We start from the raw sequence: 27611 nt of genomic DNA, 5'->3' as shown, positions 1-27611 counted from the left end.
TGTAAATAAAGGATGCGGATAAGTTTTTACTTGACTTACCTAAGGTTGAAAGTATCTACTTCTAGTCCTACCCCAAATTTGGAGGTGTCTAACCTTGACTGATGCGTGAAAAGTATGGGTGTTTAACGGATGGGCGGGGCCGGGCTGGGTAGGGAATTTTAGTACCTGTACGGGTTATGGTCCGGGTCGGTTACGGGTTGGGGCATACCGGGTTTAATGGATTCGGGTTTATCCGGGTAAAAATTGAACCGTAAGAGTTACGGGTTGAGGGGGTCGGGCCGGGTTTAGTGTTTTTTTTTTGTATTTTGTATAACTATTTTAAGTTATATTAATACTTTGTATTAATATAAAGAATATAAGGAAGATGGGAAAAAATTGCACTTATAAATTGCAAGTGCTATATTTATTTCAAAATTCAAACTTACAAATTGAAAGTTTTACATTTAACAACAAGTAAACTAACCAAAAAAGAATAAATTCAAAGGTTTTGCATTGCCTTAGTAAGTTCTTCATAATCAATATGAACTGAGTGACCTTCTTCTGGAGTGTTAAATTCGGATGGGTTACCATGTGTTAATATATCTCCAAGTTCCTCGTCTTCTGGGCTATCAACATCTTTATGTCCTTGATTTCTTCGTTCCGATCTAATCCAATCTGTGAAACATACTAAAACATCCAAAGCATTGCTTCCCAATGAGTGACGGGTGTCTCCAAGTTGTTGTCTTGCTTGGCTAAATGCACTCTCTGATGCAATAGTTGAAATTGGCACATTCAGCACGTCCCGAGCCATAGCGAAAAAAACAGGAAATTGCTTTCCATTCTCATGCCACCATCCTAACGGTGAAAATTCCTTTGTGTGAGGCTCTTTTTGCTTCTGCAAGTAGAATTGAAGTTCATCAATGTTCCTGCTACTGATTTGAATGTTAGAAAATGTAGAAAAAATATTAAAACTATCAAGGCCTTCTTCATCATCCACAGTAGCAGAAGTGGTACAGTGCATAGTGGGATTAACATTGCCTACATTAAGAGCAACATCATTAATTACATTTGCATAATAATTGTCACACCTCCTTTTCGCGCGCCCGGCCCCGAAGGGTTAATGCGCGAGGGAGTTTTTCCAATTTAAGTGACAATATTCGAAATGAGATTATTTATTTAATTCAGAGTCGCCACTTGGGAAAGGTTTGGCTTTTGGTGTCCCAAGTCACCGGTTTATCTTGAATCCCAAATCGAGGAAAATATTCGACTTTTCCAAATGAAGTATGCGAACCAGAAATTCTAAGTAAGGAATTCTGTTGACCCGAGGGAAGGTGTTAGGCACCCTCGAATCCCGTGGTTCTAGCACGGTCGCTTAAATTGTTATAATGGCTAAATATCTGATCTAAATACATGTTGTGACTTATGTGCTTTTATTAAGTTTAAACCGCTTTTATTATCATTTTATAGAATTGCAACGTCGTGACAATGCATCTCGAACCACGCCGCAATCAATGCACCCGTAGTTGTTGACCATTTTGACTCCGTTGAGATTTGGATTCGGGTCACATCAATGTGCACCCGTGTTTAAGAATGTAATTTAATTAAGTCGCGCCTAAAGAGTCTAGCGCATTATTATTTTGTAGGAAGCCATGAAATTCACTAAACGGCCTATCCTGAATTCTGAATATTTATTATGATTATTTATTGAGGGCCCCGCAATTTGCATCTTTATTTGGCGAGGCTCGTCTCTATTTTAGAAAGGATATCCTGAAGTGGCTACATTTCTAAGACATTTGTCTCTAAAACTAGAAGAAAAAAAAAGGTATATGCTGTTTTGGCCTAATCCGGGTTTTTATGATTAATTATTTACAAAGTTAAGAAAAACATTATATTTTAATGGAAAAATGCTTTAATTTGACAAGGAAATCACATATGAGCTAACGAAATACAAAACTTAATCCAAACAAACATCTTTAAGTCGAATTTAGATTAACTTGCTTAAACAGGGTTAGTAGAATTCCTTATTAAAGAATGTTACCGATGATATTCAAAGCTAGTCCTATAAACTGCCTAAAGAAGTCGAAACTGGGTGATTCAAAACTGTATTGTATTTGGCTAGATTTAATAGCCATTGGCCCCTACTTATTCAAAGCATGCTGAAAGAGTGAGTTCAATTCTAACAATCATATTGAATAGTTTCACATTCCATGAACTGTATTCACATCCTGTATGCTTCTAAACGAATCAAATACCACAGTTTCAGATCAACATAAATATTAATTAAGTACAAACTTACTAATGTATTCTTTATTAGGCTACAAATTAAAGGATTTATACAACTTTAACAATATTCGCAAAGCTGTAAGTAAAGCCACAGATGATTAAAGATTCTTCAGATCTTCCATTTCAATTTTCATTTCGACATCAGTTACATCAGACAGATTCGAAGTGTGTACCTGAGAAGATGCTTACAATGAAGAAAGCAAGAGAGTCAGTTGAGCAACAGTGCAAGCGAAACAGCAGCAGTAACAGATAACAGCAGCAGGACAAGTTCCGGTGCAAGATATAATTATAGACGAGGAAAAAAGTGGAAAATGACAGCAGTAGGCAGTGAAGCATAAACCAAACTCCAGGCAGACCAACTCAAAGGAAACTAAGCACGAAAATACCACCAGAAATCTCAATTGAGACTTGGAAGAATCAGTACAGCCCAACAGGTTGACAGCAAATGAAACCCACACAGAAAACAGTTTTTCCAGAAATTTCTGTATATTCCCTGTTTCTTGTTCACTCTCTATCTGTGTATATAGCTTCTCTCAATGTGTCTGTATGTGCCTTTTTATGATATCCCTCTCACTTTCTCTTTTCTTCTTAAACAAAAGAGTGCCAATTTTCAGTCTTGAAATCTATTTGAGTTATCAAAAGAAACCCTCTCAGTTTTTCTTTCTTTTCGAACTTCAGCCCTCAATGATCCAGTCTGAATCCCCTCTCTCTGTGTTAACAACTTCCCTGTGTGTCTGTATCTCTATCTCCCTGTTCTCTTATGTCTGTTATCTCTCAATGTGCCTCCCTTTTATAAGCCTTAACATCACCCCTTTTACAGCCTGATAGACTAATCAGATACCCCTCCCATGTGCTATCTTCTTTTCAGTTCCACTTAGCTATTTAAGTATTAACCCCCCCTCACATTCCCTGGCAGACTTACTCTTTTAAAAGAGGTTTAATACTTCTTAAACTAAAGCAGGGTAATGGGCAGCAGAATATATCTGACAGCATGTGCTGTCAACTATTTTATTCAAAAGCCCTTATGCACATGTTGTGCACAAGTGCACATGTTGTGCACAAGTGCACATGCCCTCCAATTCTGACTGCAACTAAACAAAACCAATCCTTTTATATTTCTGATTCAGATTAATAACTATAAGTAGCTAAATTCAATTCCTAACTGATTCATACAATGCTTAACAGAAGCAGATCAATTTGTTATTGTTCAAACATCTGAAACTAATTGACGACACATGTCGACTCGACTATATTAGTTATAACACATACAATCGAAACCAAAATCAGACATTTAACAGTATAGGACACATGATTCGAATTGTATTGACTAAGCAGAATTGTACCCGAGGAATCAGTTAATCAGTTCAAATTTGAAATTCAACTAATTGCACAACAAATACATACATACACATTATCAGAACAAAATAGAAGAAGGACTCAAAACAACGAGGTTCAGGCAAAGTGGACAGGACACAGTTGATAAAATTCGAAATAAATTACACAAAATATGAACAGACCTTGAAACCACACACGTACTGAATAACAAGGAGAAAACAAACTTACCTTAAAAACTTTGAAAGAAGAAACAGAAAATCAACTTGTGCTTGAACAAACCTTCTTTAAGGTTGAACGGACTTTAAACGAAGTGTTTCTCGGATGAGAAACACTTCGACTAAGGTCCATTAGACCCTAATCTCTTGGCTTAAACAGGCACGGACTAGGCTTGGGGTTTCTAGGGTTCATGGATGGTAGATTTGGGATTTGGGCTTCCAAGGTTAGATTCGGACCAAACCAAGCATGGTTTGGTCACGAGGGGGGTCCGGTGATTGTCTGGTATGAATCTAGGGCAGATCGGTGTAGATCGAGTTTTGCTCGAATCTTCAAATGAAGATTCGAGGACCTAGAGGATGATTCGAACTAAACGGACTACAGATCCATGTTCAGGGTGTCAAGGTGGTTTTAGGGTGTTAAGATGAAGGTCATCGGCGTTCATGCCGCCGGGATTAACGGCGAGGGATAAGGGGGCGGCTAGGGTTTCGTGGGGAAGGAGATGAAGACGGAAGCTGGGGTATTGGATAGGGGGGTAGGGTATGGTTGGAAGGTTATATATGGGATGGGTGGGTTGATCTCGGCCGTTGGATGAGAAAGATGGAAGGCCCAGATCTTTCATCTGATGGGGAAACAGTGTCGTTTCATCCTAAAGGGGTTTGGGTCGGTCCGGGTGGAAACGGGTCGGGTTCCTCAGTGGGTTATGGGGAATTGATCTTGGCCGTTGGATCAGTTTAGTTTGAATGGTTGAGATGGATCGGCATTGAAACGACGTAGTTTTGGTGTTAAACTACGTCGTTTTGCGGCCTGGGGGGTGGGCTGTGCGGACTGGTGGATTGGGCCATTCATTTGGGCTTCAGATTTCATAATGTTTGTAGCCCAAATTCATTTTAAAACAAATTTTCCCCTCTTTTTTCTTTATTTCTAATTTCCTAAATACACAACCTAATTAAATAAAACTAAGACACCATTAACTAACACTTAACATATTTATTTAACGCGTATAAAATGTTAAAAGTAGGTAAACTTAAACAAAGCAACAAATCAGGACAAAAGAAATGCGTATTTTTGTGATCTCCTATTTAACGATCGGATTACGGTTCACGTTACGCACGACACATACATTTTGTATTTTATTTAATAAAAATGGGCAAAAATCATAAATAATTAACAAAGTGCCATGTAAAATCCAAATTTGTACAGCAGGACCATTTGTTATTATTATTTTTTTTAATTCTTTTGGAGCGATTGTCGCGTAAGACAAAAATCACGTGCTCACAGCTGCCCCTCTTTGTTCGGAAACACGAAGAGTTTTCGTGCAAAGATAAAGTGAGCGGATATAAGCGATTTTTGCCTATGGACTACTCCGTGTGAAGCATGTTTTTGAAAGATCTGACCGAATCTTGCTTCAAAGATTTCCTACATATCCTGGGCTAAACAGGAATCAGGTCAATGTAGTTCGGGAAAATTTTGGTAGCTGGGACTACCATGGGATTGCAATGCTTGCTGTTAACTGCTGTTGCTGTTGTCACTGCTGCGTCACTGACCGCCTTATTACAACCAAAGGAAAATTTGAACTGAACTAACTATTTATATGCATGTCAACTGCGAGTTACAAGATTCCTATCTATGATTCTTTTGCGATTTGATCTTGGGTCTTAGCTGATTGTGCTTGGAGACTTTGATCCGAATCTTGATGCTTGCGAGTTGCGGCGACTTGTTCAATCTTTGGGATACTGAGTGAAACGCGACTGGCAGAGTTCAGGACCTTAGTCGAATGTTGGAGTCGATCCGCCTTCCATTTACTCTGATATTCTCGGGACATCTTCTTTTTGTCTTTTTTCTTCTTTGATTCTGAGTTGAGACTCATCTCGTGGGTCATTTCGAATCGGGTGGCTCGAGGTTAGACCTGCGGGAGAAAACAAACAAACGAACGAAATTTTCTGCCCCAGTTTCACTAGGAAAATTTCGTGAATTATTCGCCAGGAAGTTCATAAAATTGATGAAGGAAGATAAAAATGCTCAGTTCAGTGTTGGAGCCCTAATACCGACTAGCTGGGGAGAAGTTCGGTTTTAGAGTTGAAACTCTAATACTGACCAACTGGGGGAAAGTTCAGTTTAGGGTTTAAAACCCTAATGCTAATTAAGAGAAAAAGTTCAGTTTAGGGTTTAAAACCCTAATACTGACTAAAGGAAAAGTTCAGTTTAGGGTTTAAAACCCTAATGCTGACTAAAGGAAAAATTCAGTTTAGGGTTTAAAACCCTAATGCTGATTACATGGAAAAAGTTCAGTTTAGGGTTTAAAACCCTAATGCTGATTAAAAGAAAAAAGTTCAGTTTAGGGTTTAAAACCCTAATGCTGACTAAAGGAAAAATTCAGTTTAGGGTTTAAAACCCTAATGCTGATTGCATAGAAAAACTCAATTTAGGGTTTAAAACCCTAATGCTGGCTGAATGGAAAAAAAATTCAGTTTAGTGTTTAAAACCCTAATGCTGACTAAAGGATAAATTCAGTTTAGGGTTTAAAACCCTAATGCTGATTGCATGGAAAAGCTCAGTTTAGGGTTTAAAACCCTAATGCTGGCTGAATGGAAAAAAATTCAGTTTAGGGTTTAAAACCCTAATGCTGACTAAAGGAAAAATTCAGTTTAGGGTTTAAAACCCTAATGCTGATTACATGGAAAAGCTCAGTTTAGGGTTTAAAACCCTAATGCTGGCTGAATGGAAAAAAGTTCAGTTTAGGGTTTAAAACCCTAATGCTGACTAAAGGAAAAATTCAGTTTAGGGTTTAAAACCCTAATGCTGATTGCATGGAAAAGCTCAATTTAGGGTTTAAAACCCTAATGCTGGCTGAATGGAAAAAAATTCAGTTTAGGGTTTAAAACCCTAATGCTGACTAAAGGAAAAATTCAGTTTAGGGTTTAAAACCCTAATGCTGATTGCATGGAAAAGCTTAGTTTAGGGTTTAAAACCCTAATGCTGGCTGAATGGAAAAAAATTCAGTTTAGGGTTTAAAACCCTAATGCTGACTAAAGGAAAAATTCAGTTTAGGGTTTAAAACCCTAATGCTGATTGCATGGAAAAGCTCAGTTTAGGGTTTAAAACCCTAATAATGGCTAAAGGAAAAATTCACTTTAGGGTTTAAAACCCTAATACTGATTGCGTGGAAAAGCTCAGTTTAGGGTTTAAAACCCTAATGCTGGCTGAATGGAAAAAAGTTCAGTCTAGAGTTTAAAACCCTAATGCTGACTAAAGGAGAAATTCAGTTTAGGGTTTAAAACCCTAATGTTGATTGCATGGAAAAGCTCAGTTTAGGGTTTAAACCCTAACGCTGGCTGAAAGGAAAAAAGTTCAGTTTAGGGTTTAAAACCCTAATGCTGACTAAAGGAAAAATTCAGTTTAGGGTTTAAAACCCTAATGCTGATTGCATGGAAAAGCTCAGTTTAGGGTTTAAAACCCTAACGCTGGCTGAAAGGAAAAAAGTTCAGTTTAGGGTTTAAAACCATAATGCTGATTGCATGGAAAAGCTCAGTTTAGGGTTTAAAACCCTAATGCTGGCTGAATGGAAAAAAAAATTCAGTTTAGGGTTTAAAACCCTAATGCTGACTAAAGGAAAAATTCAGTTTAGGGTTTAAAACCCTAATGCTGACTAAAGGAAAAATTCAGTTTAGGGTTTAAAACCCTAATGCTGATTGCCTGGAAAAGCTCAGTTTAGGGTTTAAAACCCTAATGCTGGGTAAATGAAAAATTCAGTTTAGGGTTTAAAACCCTAATGCCGATCTGGAAAAGCTCAGTTTAGGGTTTAAAACCCTAGTGCTGGCTGAATGGAAAAAAATTCAGTTTAGGGTTTAAAACCCTAATGCTGATTGCATGGAAAAGCTCAGTTTAGGGTTTAAAACCCTAATGCTGGCTAAATGAAAAATTCAGTTTAGGGTTTAAAACCCTAATGCTGATTGCATGGAAAAGCTCAGTTTAGGGTTTAAGACCCTAATGCTGGCTGAATGGAAAAAAATTCAGTTTAGGGTTTAAAACCCTAATGCTAATTAAAGGAAAAATTCAGTTTAGGGTTTAAAACCCTAATGCTGATTGGCTGGGGACAAAATTCGAGAATACTAAGCGACCTATTTTTTTGAATTTTCTTGTTTTAGTAGAAGATAAAAAGGGAGTTTCGTGGAAACTTACCTTTCGAGTGAATTCCTTATTGCCAAAATATTTCTTATACCCATGTACCTTCTTCTTTGGGCGACATCTGCTTCTTGCACGGTTGTCTTGGATTACACCTATTTCAACTTTTCAGACAAAGAACAATCGTTAGTTCGGAAATGACGGTCGGTTTGGTGACCTTGATCATTTTCGGTTGCTTTGCTGCGTCTTCATTTCTGTTGCGAAATCCCGCCATTGATTTGATTCATATGTCGGAACCTTTTAGACTGCTCAGGCTTGTATTTCCAGATTCTGTGATGATTTGCCTCGTAAGGCTCTTTTTCTTTTCTCTTTTCTTTTGTGTCCCGTTTTGCTTGGAGGTTCTCAACGGGGATTTTATTGGAGGTATTCTGTGGGGATTTGTACAAGGAGAGACTCTGTGGGGGAATATTTACAAAGTGGATTCTTTGTGTGGATTTTGTACAATGGGGCATGCTGGATATTTGTTTCAAAGCGGGCTTTCTAGGATTTGTTGGGGTAAGCTTGCTGGGAAATTTTTACAAAGGGACTCGCTGGGGATGTGCTGAGGAAATTCCAACGGGGATTTTTTTTTTATATTGGGGAGACTCTGTGGGAGATTGTACAAGGAGAGACTCTGTGGGGATTTGTACAGAGGGAGACTCTGTGGGGATTCGTCCGAAGGCGGACTTGCTGGGGGAGATTTCTTTCTTTCCTCTTTACTTTAAACACCATCAAACATCATGATTCATCAGGCTTGGGCAATCGTACCAACGAAACGAGGCGTTTTCCTTCATGAAACGGAATTCCGTGCAACCAAACCTGCCACCTGTCCTTTCCGGTACATCTAGAACTTGGGCTTAAACATAAAAGAGATTCGAAGAAAAACAAAGAAAAGATAAAACGAATTTCAGAAAAGGAGTGCCCCCTTCGGGATGAGAAAGACTTATCTGAGGAAGATAATGCTAGCTTTAAATGACATGACATGCTCTTTGGACTGGACGCCTGACCTTCCATGGACTTGCATTTCCCTGAACCAGAACGGATCTGTGATTCCAAACCGATAGAGCTTTGCCGAGACCTCCTTGGGGTGGAGTCATTCTTTTCGGCCAACAGCGCCCTTTGCAGGTTTTCGCCGGCTGACCTCTCTCATTTCTCTTCCTGTCATCGCTTGATAGCACTCTTTGTGAGTTTTTACTAAACAAGCTCTCTCATTTTGATTTCTCTACTCCCGTCGCCTCGTGGTGCCCGAAGGTTTTCACTGACGAGACTCTCTCATTTTATCTCTCTCAATTCAGAATGTGCCGGTCTCCATTTGACGCTTATTGGTTTCCCACTATCTTTGGTAATTGATCTGAAGGCTTGTGCTTGGTAAAGAGAGGTAGATGATACTAACTTCTAAACTGCTCGACGTGCCCCGGTTTCAATTTCAGGGTGAATGGGATTTTATTGTTGGTGTGACTGAACCTCAGGGAGAGGCTGCCTACGTATCCTTTCGGAATCAAGTCAAACGTAGTTCAGACCTCAATCAATTTTTTTTTTAATTTGTAAGCGGATCAAAGGTTTGTAGAGAGAATTGGACAGTGTTTGGGGAGTAGTTGGGAATAAAACCTTCATCATTTCAAATGTGTCAAGACTACTGGAGCATAATTCAGACGTAGTATCTCTTGACTGCATCCGCATTTATTGCTGTGTCGGGGTCATTTCCTTCAATATCACCTAAATACAATGCTCCTCTCGGCAATATCTTCCTTATGATGTATGGGCCTTTCCAATTTGGAGCAAACTTCCCTTTTGCTTCCTCATGATGCGGCAGAATACGCCTCAGTACCAGCTGACCTACTTCGAAATTCCTGGGTCGGACTTTCTTGTTGTAAGCACGGGCCATCCTTCGTTGGTACAACTGTCCGTGACAAACAGCGGCCATTCGCTTTTCATCAATCAAAGTCAATTGCTCTAACCGAGTCTTGACCCACTCGCTGTCTTCGATTTCTGCTTCGAATTCTACCTCTTCCGGTATTACAGCCTCGGTCCCATAAACCAAAAGATAAGGAGTCGCTCCTACTGATGTGCGTATCGTAGTGCGATACCCCAACAATGCAAATGGTAACTGCTCATGCCACTGTCGGGAACTTTGGATCGTTTTCCTCAAAATCTTCTTGATGTTTTTGTTCGCCGCTTCCACAGCACCATTGGCTTTCGGCCGATAAGGAGTAGAATTTCTATGCGTTATCTTGAATTGATCGCATACATCTCCCATCAAGTGACTGTTCAAGTTTGCTGCGTTATCTGTAATGATAGTCGCAGGAATACCGAAACGACAGATAAGATTTGAGTGTACAAAATCAACTACAGCTTTTTTAGTGACCGACTTGAGAGTGACAGCTTCTACCCATTTTGTGAAGTAGTCTATGGCAACCAGTATAACCTGTGTCCATTCGAAGCCTTTGGTTCGATTGGTCCAATGACGTCCATGCCCCAGGCGACAAATGGCCAAGGTGCAGACATGGGATGCAGCTCCGTGGGAGGTGCATGAATCAAATCACTGTGCACCTGACACTGATGACACTTCCGAACGAAGCTAAAGCAATCCTTTTCCATGGTCATCCAGTAATAACCCGCTTGAAGGATTTTCTTTGCTAAAACATACCCGTTCATGTGAGGTCCGCACACACCTGCGTGTACTTCGTGCATGATCTTTCTTGCCTCCTCGATATTGACACATCTTAGAAGATTGAGGTCCGGGGTCCTCTTATACAACAATTCACCGCTCAGAAAGAAACCACTTGCATGTCGCCTAATGGTCCTCTTTTGATCTCCAGTAGCGTGCTCGGGGTATTCTTGTGTCTTCAAGAACCTCTTGATGTCATGGTACCAAGGCTGCGTATTTGATCCCGCCTCGATTACATTGCAGTAACCGTGTCTTTCCTTGATTTGGATTTCCAAATGATCGACGTGGGCGTTGCCCGGGTAGGGTAGCATTGAAGCCAAAGTAGCAAGTGCATCTGCCAGTTCATTGTGACACCTTGGGATATACCTGAACTCTATTGATGTAAAGCGCTTGCTGAGGTCCTCCACATGCTGTCGGTAAGGGATAAGTTTGACATCCCGAGTTTCCCATTCGACTTGGGCTTGCCGGATAATCAGGTCAGAATCTCCCATAATCAGTAAGTGTTCGACATCCTGATCGATTGCCATATGCATGCCCATGATGCAGGCTTCATATTCAGCTGTATTATTTGTGCAAAAGAAACGAAGTCTAGCTGTGGCGGGATAATGCTGACCAGAAGGCGAGATAAAAATTGCCCCAATCTCTACACCCTTGGCGTTCACGGCTCCATCAAATAACATCTTCCAAGCATGAGCTTCCTCCGAGACCACTTCTACGGTGTTTACTTCTTCATCTGGAAAGTAGGTATCCAATGGCTGGTATTCCTCATCGACCGGATTTTCGGCCAAATGATCTGCTAGCGCCTGGGCTTTCATTGTCGTGCGAGTGACATAGACTATGTCGAATTCCGTAAGCAAGATTTGCCATTTAGCCAGTCTCCCAGTAGGCATTGGTTTCTGAAATATATACTTCAAAGGATCCAACCTGCTTATGAGGAGTGTAGTGTGGGCTTGGAGATAATGTCTCAGCTTTTGAGCAACCCATGTGAGAGCGCAGCATGTCCTTTCCAGCAGAGTGTACTTGGCTTCGTAGCCGGTGAATTTCTTGCTCAAGTAGTAGATTGCTTGCTCCCTCTTTCCGGTTACGTCGTGTTGCCCGAGGACGCAACCGAAAGAGTTCTCCAAGACTGTCAGATACAAGAAAAGTGGCCTCCCCGGTTCTGGAGGGACCAAGACTAGGGGATTCGAAAGGTATTCTTTGATTTTATCAAAGGCTTCTTGACACTCAGTTGTCCATTTAATCGCCGCATCTTTCCTTAACAGCTTGAATATGGGCTCACACGTGCTTGTCAGCTGGGCAATAAACCGACTGATGTAGTTCAACCTGCCCAACAGACTCATCACGTCTTTCTTTGTTCTCGGGGGAGACAGATCTCTGATGGATTTTATCTTAGTTGGATCTAGCTCGATAACTCTCCTGCTTACGATGAAGCCCAAAAGTTTGCCCGACGGAACTCCGAAAGCGCATTTGGCTGGGTTCAGCTTCAAGTCATACTTCCTTAATCTCTCGAAGAATTTCCTCAAGTCTTGGATGTGATTATCCTGTGTCCTGGACTTGACTATCACGTCGTCCACGTACACCTCTATTTCCTGATGCATCATGTCATGGAAAATGGCAGTCATGGCCCTCATGTAAGTAGCCCCAGCATTCTTCAAACCAAATGGCATGACCCGGTAACAGTAGGTGCCCCAAGGCGTGGTGAAGGCAGTTTTCTCGGCGTCCTCTTCATCCATCAATACCTGATGATACCCAGCGTAACAATCTACGAAAGACTGTATCTCGTGTTTGGCGCAATTATCAACGAGGATGTGGATGTTGGGCAGCGGGAAATTATCTTTAGGACTTGCTCTGTTCAGATCTCGGTAATCTACACATACCCGAGTTTTCCCGTCCCTTTTTGGTACTGGAACCACATTCGCCAACCATGTTGTATATTGGACTACCCGAATCACTCCCGTTTTCAGTTGTTTGGTGATCTCCTCTTTAATCTTGTCACTGACCTCAGTTTTGAATTTTTGTTGCTTTTGTTGAACTGGAGGACAATCAGGATGAATCGGCAATTTATGAACCACTAGATCAACACCTAGTCCCGGCATGTCATCATATGACCAAGCAAACACGTCTTTAAATTCAAAAAGAAGTTGAATTATCGCCTCTCACATTTTCTTGTCCGTGTGAATGCTTATCTTGGTCTCCCGGATTTCTTCCGTGGTTCCTAAATTTACCGGTTCAGTGTCATTCAGATTTGGCTTAGGTTTATTCTCGAAATATTCCAACTCTCGGTTTATCTCCCTAAAAGCTTCTTCCGCATCATATTCTGGTTTTGGGTTCATTAATTCGCAGTTAAATAGCTCATTGTGATCTGGGCGTGAAGTCCGCAAGCATGTCATATTTAAAGCCGCATTATTATAACTGAAAAGAAAGATAAAAGGAAAAATAACAAAAATCAGAACAAAAGAAAGAATGGGAAAGCAATGATGATTTTTTTTTATTTTTCTTTGGAAAGTTGGAAGACAACAATGTTTACAACTTAGGAATTCAAAACAACAATTGAAAAGAAGAAAACGTTCAAGTTATGTCCTGGAGATAACTTGTGACACAGGAAAGGTGGCAGGACAGGTCTACCCGGACTTTCGTCTAGTCGGGAATGGCTTAGCCTCCCAGTTTTGAAGTTTGGCGTTCGGCCCCATGTACATCATCTCAGCAATGCTTGTGCCTTCACCTGGTTGAACCATGTGGACCTCGTAGAACATCTCTCTCATCGCCCCACATATCTCCTCGATTTCCTCAACTGTGAAGACCTCATCATCTTCTTCTTCAGCGTACCTTGGCCTGATGAAAGTTGCATATAAATCCGGCAGTGGTCGAGGTAACTTCCAACCCTCATTTTTCCTTTTCTTTGCCCACTCTTCGTCTGTTGGAGTATTTTTGAAACCTAGTCTAAAAGGTTTCTTGGTGACTGGCAAGGTAATGGGTTCTGTTATTCCATGAAGGGTTTGTCCAAACCCCTTCCCTGGCCTAAATCCGTGCCGGATCATCTCTTTGGCCACCATAACCGAGGCGTTAGACAAGAAAGGCTGGGGGCAGGGTATTCCCTCTTCGTGCTGCTCTGTCAGTACAATCTCGAAAGCTTGATAGACCGTATGTTCGCTCCCTTCTCTCGGTTCAAGATATGGGATGGATGGGTCCCGATAGATAGCATGCTCATCTTCCCCATGGACCACGATCTCTCGGTCTTCGTACTCAAACTTCACCATCTGGTGAAGAGTGGAAGGCACAGCTCCTGCCGCATGGATCCAAGGTCTGCCGAGGAGAAAATTGTAGGATGTGTCCATGTCGAGCACCTGGAAGGTTACTTGAAATTCGACTGGTCCTATGACCAACAACAGGTCTATTTCTCCCATGGTATCCCTCTTGATGCCGTCGAAAGCTCTTACGCAGACATTGTTGGGTCGGATTCTTCCGGTCCCAATTTCCATTCTTTGTAGCGTGGAGAGCGGGCAAATGTCAACACCTGATCCCCCATCCAACATTACCCGCTTGACATAATAGTCCTCGCATTTAACTGTTAGATGCAAAGCCTTGTTGTGTGTCGCTCCTTCCGGGGGTAAATCATTCTTGCTGAAAGAGATTTGGTTGACGGCGAAGAATCTTTTTGTCATCCACTCTAGTTGTTCAACCGAGGTTTCCACTGGCACATATGCTTCATTTAGGGTCTTCAGTAAGATCTTTTGATGCTCGGCCGACCTCATCAACAATGATAGCATGGACACTTGCTCGGGGTACTTGCGCAGTTGATCTATCACTTCGTAATCCGACATTTTCATTTGTTGGAAGAACACTTCCACTTCTTCAACACTTACGGGCTTCTTTGGCGGGAAACGCCTTTGTGTGGCGTTGTTCAGTTCTTGGGTATTTGAATAACTTCCAATGAAAGTATTTTCTGGAAGTTCTCCCATGACCTCTTTACCTTTGTACATTACCAAAGTCTTTTGATGATTCCACGGCACTGTGGACGGGTTGGTCATTGGCTTTTGTGGCACGCGTCCGATAACCACTGGCTCATTCAGCCGAGGTGGCTGAATCGTCCCCCGGACCACATAGGCCCCTTTTGGCATGTACATAGTTTTTGTCTTTTTGATTCCGAAGTTCTGCGTCTTCTCAGCTTGACTTCGTGGTACGTAAAGAACTCCATCTTTTACCGGTACCACTTTCTTCTCCACCTTCTTTTCAGGCTTGCTCTTTATAGCCTTGGCCTCCTCCCCCTTTTCTGGTTTCTGGTCTATTTCAGGCCTTTTTCCCGTGTCGACAATGGCAATTATAGCTTTCAAAGCAGGGTTGAATTCTTTGTCTTCGCAAATCATTCCGATCAGCGGCCCATTATTGTGAGCAGGCAATGGATTGTTAGTCACATTTGGGATCTCTTCGTCCCTTAGCACTATTTTCCCTAGATCTATCAAATTCTCGACCATTCTTTTCAACGACCAGCAATCATTTGTATCATGTCCCTCGGCCCCTGAATGATAGGCGCATCTAACTCCAGCTTTGTAAGAAGGTGACGTCGGGTTTTGCCTTGTTTGAGGGATTGGTTGCAAGAAACCCAACTGGACTAGCTTCGGGAACAAGGTTGAGTATGGTTCACCGATGGGCATGAAAGTCCGCCTTCGGGGTGGCTCTTGAGGGCGGAAGTTATTCTGCGGGGGTTGTGGGTTATAGTGGTTGCGGTAAGGAGGCTGATTTCTGGGAGGTGGAGCTGGGCCTCGGTTGGCTTGTTGTGGTGGATGGGCATAAGGTTGGGCATTCATGACCATATAAGGTTGATGAGCATATGCCAAATTGGAGTGGGGGTAGTAGTGTTGTGGGGTTCTTTCCGGGAAACGGGGCCTGGGATGACGATACTCCCTTGCTTCCGAGGATGCCATAGTCGTCTCTTCTTTCTTCTTCCCTCTTGTCATTCCTCCGGACCCGCTTTGGACGGCCTGGGAGGTTGCCCTTATGGCTGCTTGACTCAGAATCCTACCTGTTTTCAGACCATTTTCTACCATCTCTCCAATCTTGATCGCTTCCGCGAATGGCTTACCCATGGCTGACATCATGTTTTGGAAATAGTCAGATTCTTGAGCCTGGAGAAAAGTAGTGACCATTTCCACTTCATCCATGGGAGGCTTCACTCTTGACGCCTGTTCACGCCACTTAATAGCATATTCCCTGAAGCTTTCTGAAGGTTTCTTCTTCAAATTCGACAGCGAATTTCGGTCTGGCGCAATGTCGATGTTATACTGGAATTGTTTCACAAAATCTCTGGCGAGATCATCCCATATATGCCATCGAGACATTTCCTGGTCCATATACCATTCCGAGGCTATCCCTACTAGACTTTCCCCAAAATATGCCATTAGCAGTTCTTCTTTTCCGCCGGCTCCCCGCAATTGGTTGCAATATTTCTTAAGATGTGCAATGGGGTCACCGTGCCCATCGTATTTCTCGAACTTCGGGGTCTTGAAACCCGCTGGCAGGTGCACGTGAGGGAACATGCATAGGTCGGCGTAAGAGACGCTCTTCTGTCCGCTCAATCCTTGCATATTCTTCAAACTTTGTTCAAGGCTTCTCATTATCTTGGCAATCACATTTTGTTCTGCAATTCTGGGGTTCTGATCTTGCTCGGGTGCAAGCTCGCACTGAGGCGGTAGAGGATTAGTGCTGGTAGCGAACCTAGTTGGTTCCATTGAGAACGATGGTGCTTGGAATGTAAAAGAGGATGAGTTAAAGCTTGGTTTGCACGTGGCAGGCTGTGCCGTAATCGGGCAAGGCGATGCAGTAAAGATGTTCATGCTTGCATCGGTGGCTGACATTCGGGGATGAGGCTCAGAAGGCGATCCAGCAGAGAAGGCTGAGGTGGCTGGGTACCCGAATGGGGTAGCAGGATAATTTATGGGGACATTAGAAGTCCCACTTGACCTGGAGAATAATTCAGGGAATCCGGGGACGACACTTGGCGGCTCTTTCCCATTATTCCAGTCGTCCAGCATTTCCAACATGCGGAGCCGTAGGATTTTATTTTCCTCCACAGTTGCGGATTCAGGTGTGAGGACGGCTGAGATCGAGCTCTCCTCGGAAACAGGGATTGTTTGCAATGGAATTTCTGAAGACATTTCCACACTTCCTTTTGACCTGGTGAAGTAAGTGTGAGTACTGCTTCTGGTCCTAACAACAGGTAGTTGAACACTTCTCCTTGACCTCGTGAAGTATGAGTGCGAGGCCAGACTTTCACCAAACCAACCGTCTTTTCAAAAACCAATGAAACTCAACGATAAACGCGCGGTTAATTTGCAGCAAATAACAGATAGTTAATCTCACGTTGGGCCTGATGCACCTATATAGTTAAGTGGATTACTATATGTTTGCTACGAGAGCATGCGTCATTCCGGCATTTTTCTCTTATTAGTTTTCCCCTTTTTTTATTATTATATTTTTTTTCTTTATTTTGCAGTAAAAGAAATGCGACCGGATCCGATGAGGATTGCCTACGTATCACGATGCCTACGTGAATCAGATCATTACGTAGTTCGAAAAACACAAATGAGCGTAAAAGAAGCAACCTCTTTATTATTGAAATGGTCTATTACAAACTACATTTTGCAAAAGAAAAAGCAAACTTCGAAAATAAACCTAGACTCAAAATAGACTAAAAATCACCCTGATGGGAAAAACAGGCAGAAGATGCTAAGATACAGATTTGACTTATGAGTGCATTATGGTTTTGAAAATTGGTGTCCGCGGGGCATCGTTCGGCCTCGCCGCGGTCCTAGGCGTGAGATCCCTCTCAAGTTGCTCCAACTCGTGCATAGTCTGCCTGATATGACCCATTACTGCCGAGAGGATGGTAACGCTGGACATGTTCTCACATCATAAACATCGTCTGGTGATGGCATGGGCAATGGCCTTGATCCTATCTCTGGTTTGCTTCTTCTCTACGAGTAGGCATTTTATCTGATCGCTGCATATCTTGAATACTTGGGCATCCTGTATATGCCGATGCTTCAGTCGCCGTACTTCCAACTTCATCTGGGCTATTGAGTCGTACCAGTATCTGCTCTCAATTTGGAAATCCTTGGCCTGATTAACTGCTTTGACCTCAAGTGCAACCATCTCTCTCTTTATTTTAGCAACAGTTTTCTCGTGGTCGCCTTCCAATTGATTCAAGTATCGGCGATGCTTATCTGTTCTCGTATCCCACTGTGCCCTGAGCTCCGCTATGACGTTTTCAGATTTCTCCAAACCATCTTGCCATTCCCTGATTTCACTTTTTAGCCTTTTTATCAGCTGCTCGTCTGATCGACGCCTTGGCTGTTTACCCGCATCCACCCTTATCTGTTTGATCTGGGCTCTGAGCATTTTATTTTCCTGAATTAACCTGTTCCGCTCTCCCAGATCGGTAGAAACTTGCACGTTGTGCTCATATTTCAAGCTTTCCACTTGTTGCTTTAACCTGCTGATTTCGGCGCAATAGCCTCTTTCTTTCGCTAACCAATCCCACTGCCTTTGCGATGATTCGGTGAAATTCCGGATATGGGGTCTCTTAGTCGGCCTTTCATGCTCCAGTTCCCTTCTATACCATGCAAGGTAGCCTGGCGCCGTCTCTCCTTTGGCTCGATCCCGCACGCAAGTATCTGATTTCAAATATTGACACTCACTCCAGATTTGGCGAATCTTCGCTTCTAGGAATTGTCCGTTAGGACTTATCTCAACTGCTTGAGTGCTAAGATCTTCCTCATGAGGTACTGTCTGGCATCTTCCGAACTGTCTCAAAACTCGGCAGGGTGCGTAAGGTTGAATGCTCTTAAGCCCCATCAGTAAGAAATGAGTTTTAGCTGCCGACATATATAAGATCTCATCAACAGGCAACCATCCTAGGGTCCATTGTATTTGGCTGGCAGTAAGAGCTTGAAAGAACGAGGTCCATGCCAGGACTCCTTTGGGCAAACTGATCTCTTTGGTTCTCGTGTAAAATTCTTCTATACAAGTCTTTTCCGGGGAACCATGGCTCGAAATCTCGGAATGATGGCAGAGTTGCTCAGTCATCCATATTTGTAGGAGCAAGTTACAACCTTCGAAGAAATTTCCCCCAGCTTTACAAACTGTAAGAGCTCGAAAGATGTCAGATACCACCATAGGTGCGAGAGTACTGTCATTTTGTGTGAGTAAAGTGCTGACGACCCCGGACATCTTTAAATCAATGTTTCCGTCTTTCCTTGGAAATACCAGAAGGCCCAGGAACATCATCATGAAAGCTACCCGTCTGTGTTTGTCCCACTTCTGACGAACACCTTTGCTGCACAGTTTGTTGATTGGATTATTGAATCCCCCCTCATGACCGTACCTATCATATATGAAGCATGGAGTACAAAATCCGGCTGCCAAGATCTGGGTTGTGGACCGTTCTGGGTATCTTCAATGAATCTAGGAATCGATGTACCGTGACAACTCTTGGGGCGACCAAGTATTTTTGCCTCAACGGAAGTTCCGCATTCCCGATGTACCCGGCCATTTCTTCCAAAGTTGGGGTGAGTTCAAAATCAGAGAAATGGAAAACATTGTGCGCCGGGTCCCAGTAGGTAACCAAAGCTCTTATGATATCTCCCCGAGGCTGGATTTCCAACAAACCCACAAGACCTTTCAGATATTTCTTGACCTCATTTTGTCCTTCAACACCTAGATCATTCCACCATAGCCGTAACTTGACAGGGATTTTGGTCATTATTGAAAAATGTTCATTTTGCATCGTGCTCATCCTGCACATTTATTAAGGTGATTTTAACAAAAATGACTTGACTCCAAAATATTTTACAAAGGGGATCAAGTTTTGAACACGGCCTTTAAACACTTTGGGGACGAAGATTTTAAGGCTGTGTGGGTCAACTGGACAAAAATGCTAAACAAGACCCAAAGGTGGCTGTTCATGCAAAGTCAGCCTTCCGGCGTCCCTTTTCGGGAATATTCGGCTATTTATGACAAAACAACATCACCTGACTTATTTATGACTCTTTAAAAATTGACACAACAACTTCTTTTTTTTTTATTTATTTATTGATTTTGGCTATTTTAGCAAAATGGGGTTGAACCCGACGAGGGTTGCCTACGTATCTCACATCCGGTGAGAATCAAACCGGCGTAGTTCGGGCTATCGTGAATAGAGAAAATCAAATAAACCTAGAAAACAAGAATATATATTTTTATACTATTTTTGAAAAGAGATAAAGACTAAAGAAAATATTTATTATTATTTTTTTTAGGAAATATTTGGACTATTAGTCTGAATTTATAAAAGGGGTATTACAAAAGAAACAACATTTTTTTTTGAATTATGAATTTTTCTGTTTTTTTTTTACTTTTTAAATAAATACCTTCTTTTTTTTATTTTGAAAATGATAAAAAGAAAATTTTTTTTATATATATTTTTTTTAAAATCAAACTAGAAGACAATCTCTTTTTTTATATATATATATTTTAGAAGAAATTCCGGCGAGGTTTCGACACTACTCGGACATTGGTTTTTCCAAAAGAAGTAATTATCTCCCTACGCTGCTATTTTTCCTTTTTAATTTTTTTTTTTAAAAAAACCGGTCAGCATGCGGAACTGAAGCAAATAAATGCGCAAAACAAATAGGATGCAGCAGGATGGTCTTTTCATTTCAGGTTGCCTGTCCTAGATGGACCCAACCCCTGTGTTGAGTCCCCTAAGTCAAATGCAACATGATGCAAATAAGCGTTCCTACTAGGGATCCGGCATGAAGTCAAGTTATTCTAGGTTCGTAACCTGGGTATTTGTTCTAGACTGTGTACCCGAGCGGACAACTCGAGTCGAGGAGGGGGCTACGTACCGGGGACCCGCGAGATCGTCTGGCTTTGTAACTTGTCCGACCTCTTTCTTATTTCAGGTATTGACACTAACAGAATAGGGAGTCTCGACCAGCGAACTTCTCCCCGGAGGTAAGAAGAGAAGGGTTTCAGCACAGTTTATATACAGTTCAGATAATATCAAAGCGGTAAAAGACAACATTTAGCACGTTATGCAAAAACATGTAATAAAGATCAGATAATAAAGCCAAATATAACAATTATTCTAAGCTCGAATTCTTGAACCCTGAACCAGTGGTTCTGGGTTAATAATCCCCAGCGGAGTCGCCAGAGCTGTCACACCTCCTTTTCGCGCGCCCGGCCCCGAAGGGTTAATGCGCGAGTGAGTTTTTCCAATTTAAGTGATAATATTTGAAATGGGATTATTTATTTAATTCAGAGTCGCCACTTGGGAAAGGTTTGGCTTTTGGTGTCCCAAGTCACCGGTTTATCTTGAATCCCAAATCGAGGAAAATATTCGACTTTTCCAAATGAAGTCTGCGAACCAGAAATTCTAAGTAAGGAATTCTGTTGACCCGAGGGAAGGTGTTAGGCACCCTCGAATCCCGTGGTTCTAGCACGGTCGCTTAAATTGTTATAATGGCTAAATATCTGATCTAAATACATGTTGTGACTTATGTGCTTTTATTAAGTTTAAACCGCTTTTATTATTATTTTATAGAATTGCAACGTCGTGACAATGCATCTCGAACCACGCCGCAATCAATGCACCCGTAGTTGTTGACCATTTTGACTCCGTTGAGATTTGGATTCGGGTCACATCAATGTGCACCCGTGTTTAAGAATGTAATTTAATTAAGTCGCGTCTAAAGAGTCTAGCGCATTATTATTTTGTAGGAAGCCATGAAATTCACTAAACGGCCTATCCTGAATTCTGAATATTTATTATGATTATTTATTGAGGGCCCCGCAATTTGCATCTTTATTTGGCGAGGTTCGTCTCTATTTTAGAAAGGATATCCTGAAGTGGCTACATTTCTAAGACATTTGTCTCTAAAACTAGAAGAAAAAAAAGGTATATGCTGCTTTGGCCTAATCCGGGTTTTTATGATTAATTATTTACAAAGTTAAGAAAAACATTATAGTTTAATGGAAAAATGCTTTAATTTGACAAGGAAATCACATATGAGCTAACGAAATACAAAACTTAATCCAAACAAACATCTTTAAGTCGAATTTAGATTAACTTGCTTAAACAGGGTTAGTAGAATTCCTTATTAAAGAATGTTACCGATGATATTCAAAGCTAGTCCTATAAACTGCCTAAAGAAGTCGAAACTGGGTGATTCAAAACTGTATTGTATTTGGCTAGATTTAATAGCCATTGGCCCCTACTTATTCAAAGCATGCTGAAAGAGTGAGTTCAATTCTAACAATCATATTGAATAGTTTCACATTCCATGAACTGTATTCACATCCTGTATGCTTCTAAACGAATCAAATACCACAGTTTCAGATCAACATAAACATTAATTAAGTACAAACTTACTAATGTATTCTCTATTAGGCTACAAATTAAAGGATTTATACAACTTTAACAATATTCGCAAAGCTGTAAGTAAAGCCACAGATGATTAAAGATTCTTCAGATCTTCCATTTCAATTTTCATTTCGACATTAGTTACATCAGACAGATTCGAAGTGTGTACCTGAGAAGATGCTTACAATGAAGAAAGCAAGAGAGTCAGTTGAGCAACAGTGCAAGCGAAACAACAACAGTAACAGATAACAGCAGCAGGACAAGTTCCGGTGCAAGATACAATTATAGACGAGGAAAAAAGTGGAAAATGACAGCAGTAGGCAGTGAAGCATAAACCAAACTCCAGGCAGACCAACTCAAAGGAAACTAAGCACAAAAATACCACCAGAAATCTCAATTGAGACTTGGAAGAATCAGTACAGCCCAACAGGTTGACAGCAAATGAAACCCACACAGAAAACAGTTTTTCCTGAAATTTCTGTATATTCCCTGTTTCTTGTTCACTCTCTATCTGTGTATATAGCTTCTCTCAATGTGTCTGTATATGCCTTTTTATGATATCCCTCTCACTATCTCTTTTCTTCTTAAACAAAAGAGTGCCAATTTTCAGTCTTGAAATCTATTTGAGTTATCAAAAGAAACCCTCTCAGTTTTTCTTTCTTTTCGAACTTCAGCCCTCAATGATCCAGTCTGAATCCCCTCTCTCTGTGTTAACAACTTCCCTGTGTGTCTGTATCTCTATCTCCCTGTTCTCTTATGTCTGTTATCTCTCAATGTGCCTCCCTTTTATAAGCCTTAACATCACCCCTTTTACAGCTTGTTCATCAATCACCAAACACCCTCCCATGTGCTCTCTTCTTTTCAGTTCCACTTAGCTATTTAAGTATTAGAACCCCATCACATTCCCTGGCAGACTTACTCTTTTGAAAGAGGTTTAATACTTCTTAAACTAAAGCAGGGTAATGGGCAGCAGAATATATCTGACAGCATGTGCTGTCAATTATTTTATTCAAAAGCCCTTATGCAGGGCACAGGCTGTGCACAAATGCACCTGTGGTGCACAAATGCACATGTTGTGCACAAGTGCACATGCCCTCCAATTCAGAAGTTAAACAAACATTCCTTTCCTAACTGATTCATACAATGCTTAACAGAAGCAGATCAATTTGTTATTGTTCAAACATCTGAAACTAATTGACGACACATGTCGACTCGACTATATTAGTTATAACACATACAATCAAAACCAAAATCAGACATTTAACAGTATAGGACACATGATTCGAATTGTATTGACTAAGCAGAATTGTACCCGAGGAATCAGTTAATCAGTTCAAATTTGAAATTTAACTAATTGCACAACAAATACATACATACACATTATCAGAACAAAATAGAAGAAGGACTCAAAACAACGAGGTTCAGGCAAAGTGGACAGGACACAGTTGATAAAATTCGAAATAAATTACACAAAATATGAACAGACCTTGAAACCACACACGTACTGAATAACAAGGAGAAAACAAACTTACCTTAAAAACTTTGAAAGAAGAAACAGAAAATCAACTTGTGCTTGAACAAACCTTCTTTAAGGTTGAACGGACTTTAAACGAAGTGTTTCTCGGATGAGAAACACTTCGACTAAGGTCCATTAGACCCTAATCTCTTGGCTTAAACAGGCACGGACTAGGCTTGGGGTTTCTAGGGTTCATGGATGGTAGATTTGGGATTTGGGCTTCCAAGGTTAGATTCGGACCAAACCAAGCATGGTTTGGTCACGAGGGGGGTCCGGTGATTGTCTGGTATGAATCTAGGGCAGATCGGTGTAGATCGAGTTTTGCTCGAATCTTCAAATGAAGATTCGAGGACCTAGAGGATGATTCGAACTAAACGGACTACAGATCAATGTTCAGGATGTCAAGGTGGTTTTAGGGTGTTAAGGTGAAGGTCATCGGCGTTCATGCTGCCGGGATTAACGGCGAGGGATAAGGGGGCGGCTAGGGTTTCGTGGGGAAGGAGATGAAGACGGAAGCTGGGGTATTGGATAGGGGGGTAGGGTATGGTTGGAAGGTTATATATGGGATGGGTGGGTTGATCTCGGCCGTTGGATAAGGCAAGATGGAAGGCCCAGATCTTTCATCTGATGGGGAAACGGTGTCGTTTCATCCTAAAGGGGTTTGGGTCGGTACGGGTGGAAACGGGTCGGGTTCCTCAGTGGGTTATGGGGAATTGATCTTGGCCGTTGGATCAGTTTAGTTTGAATGGTTGAGATGGATCGGCATTGAAACGACGTAGTTTTGGTGTTAAACTACGTCGTTTTGCGGCCTGGGGGGTGGGCTGTGCGGACTGGTGGATTGGGCCATTCATTTGGGCTTCAGATTTCATAATGTTTGTAGCCCAAATTCATTTTAAAACAAATTTTCCCCTCTTTTTTCTTTATTTCTAATTTCCTAAATACACAACCTAATTAAATAAAACTAAGACACCATTAACTAACACTTAACATATTTATTTAACGCGTATAAAATGTTAAAAGTAGGTAAATTTAAACAAAGCAACAAATCAGGACAAAAGAAATGCGTATTTTTGTGATCTCCTATTTAACGATCGGATTACGGTTCACGTTACGCACGACACATACATTTTGTATTTTGTTTAATAAAAATGGGCAAAAATCATAAATAATTAACAAAGTGCCATGTAAAATCCAAATTTGTACAGCAGGACCATTTGTTATTATTATTTTTTTTTAATTCTTTTGGAGCGATTGTCGCGTAAGACAAAAATCACGTGCTCACAATAATTATATAATTGTTGTAAATATTCATTTAGCTTGTTCATACAAGTATATAAATCTGGGGTTTCAGTTAGTTCAATCTCCATATAAGTATATAAAGCATTCATTAATTGGTGACAATCAGACATCTTAATAGAAGGATTTAAAACAGCACCAATTAAGTAAATCGGAGGAATTGGAAGAAATATTTTTTGAATTTTGCTTGCATTTTTTCAACAACATCCCTATATTTTTCTTTCTTCTTAAATTTAAAGAGTAGAAAAGAAATTTCAGCTTTATGTACTAAAGCCATAGTAACAGTAGGATAATATGCTCCAGAAAACTCAACAATAGCTGTATAAAATTTATATAAAAATTTAACAACATCATTAATGACCTCCCACGTAGTAGTTGTTAACATACGGTTTGGATCAGTACAATGCGCATTAGCAACTTTAGTTATTGGGAATCTATATTTGTAGCAACATTTTAAAAATATATATGTATAATTCCATCTAGCAACAATTTCGTATGGCATGAATCTGAGTTTAAGGTTATACTGGACACACTTATTCTTAAATTCCTTTATTCTAGATTGTCTATTATTTCCTTGAATAACACCAACTGCTCTTCTAACATGAGAAAGCTCAGTTGAAAATAAATCAAGGCCACTTTTAACAATTAAATTATTAACATGACATGCACACCTAACATGAAATATTTCATCAAGAGGTGGTTGCAAATGCAGTTTTAATATTGAAATTGCGGCATTATTGTTAGAAGCATTATCAAAAGACATACACAATACTTTTTGCTTGAGATTATAAAATTCAACAACTTCACAAATAGTACTACTTATAAACGCAGCAATATGACTCTGATCTTCATCATATTTAAAAGCAATAATACATTTTTGCATACAAGTAGTATCATCTATCCAATGACATGTAATTGTCAAATAATCATTTTCATTAACAGCATGGCCAATATCAGAAGTTAGAGAAACTCTACAAGGAAGGTAGCTAAACAAATAACGTATGTATGTTTGATATTGTCCATGAAGTCTAAAGATATTAGATCTACAAGTACTTTTAGGGATACCTTTAAATAAAGGATTGTAAATCCTTTGAATATACATAATAAGATATGATGAAGAAGCAAAAGAAAAAGGTAGACAACCCAAAGCAATCATTTTTGCTAACTCCTCACGATCCTTCATTTTATCATATTTCACAAGACCTTCAGTAGTAGGGTTTAGAGTTGATTGATTTCCATCTCCATCAGATCCTCATTCTATAGGATGCTCAATTCTCATATGTCTACTAAGTGTCTCAGTCCCCCTAGTTGTCCTCCAGTTTTATGTTTAAAAGTATCATTACAAAGTTTGCATTTAACTCTATCAGTACCTTCTATTTTCTCAAAAAAATTTCAAACCTTACTTCTTTTTCTACGATTACTAGTCGGGGCCACAGGTGGTCTACTACTAGCACCATGACCACCACCCCTGCTAGCAGCTCCAACACTACTAGGTGTAAGTGGTATCTCATCTTCCATTTCTAATTCATTATCATCTATACCAAAATCTTCCTGCAATTGTTCATAATCTATATTATTATCAGGTAATATTTCAGGAATATTTGGAGAGGTATTTAAATTACTACTAGATGTTGAAGCTGAAGAACTAGTTTTTTTTATTTCCCCGATTAGTGACCTTGTTATAAACTCTTTTTGCAGCATTAAACATATTGTAAAAATTTAACTACTAGCAACAAATAAATATGCAAATAAAATGTAAATAAGAGAAAGAGTTGGAGGGAGTGCATTGAATTCGGCAATAAATTGAGCACTTGATGATTTCACAACTCCAATGTTACCACGAAGAAACGTCAATTGTTCCAATTTTGAAGTTCAATTGTTCAAACTTCAAATAATAAATACTACGATAAATTAAATTCCAAAAAAAAAAAGAGCCAAATAGTTGATTGCACTTTAATAGGTGAAGAATGAAGATTGAAGAATGAGAGAATATGAGAATTAAGAGATGAGTGAAGAAATGAGGAAGAGGGGGGGGGGGGATATTTATAGTTTTTCAAGGGGGGTTAATTTTTTTAAAAAATATAAAATTGGGCTATTTTAATTTTTTTTTACCGTTAAGCCGGTCTAGGCCGGTCCGGTCCGGGTCGGGCCGGTTAACCGGTTTAACAACACTGTTCATCGACCGGGTTATACCGGTCCGGGTAACCGATATTTCAAATGTAAACGGTGCAACCCGCCAGTCGCCCTTAACCCAGCCCCCTTCTACCGGTCCGGGACGGTTCTGGTTTTAACCGGTCTGGGGTGGTCCGGAACCAGGCTGACCCGGCCCGTTTAACACCCCTAGTGAAAAGACATAATTAAATGAATGGGATGCACTTTTTCAGTCAAAATAGCACGGTCTAGCCAATTTTCGGACTGGTCATTCAAAAATAGCCAGCGTTTGCCAAGCCATTGAAAAATAGCCACTATTTTGTTGCAACAAAGACCAATCCAGCATAATATACTGGAGTTCGGTGCACCTGTGTATGAATTTCCAGCATATTATGCTGGACCGATATACTTTGTTGGAGACTGGAGCACCGGTGCTCCAAACTCCAGTATATTATGCTAAATTTCGATTACTTTTGAAACTGTGATTATTTTTGAATGACCACTTGTAAATCTGGCTATTTTTGAATTTCTCCCATTTTTTCATCATGCATCTTCCTTTTTTTTTTCTTGGGCCGGGCTTAAAAGCCTCCTTTTTTAATGGACTCCAA

Source organism: Nicotiana tabacum, chromosome 11 (assembly GCF_000715075.1).
Source record: "Nicotiana tabacum cultivar K326 chromosome 11, ASM71507v2, whole genome shotgun sequence".
NCBI classification, from domain to species: Eukaryota; Viridiplantae; Streptophyta; class Magnoliopsida; order Solanales; family Solanaceae; genus Nicotiana; species Nicotiana tabacum.
Note: the sequence above shows the minus strand (reverse complement) of the source record.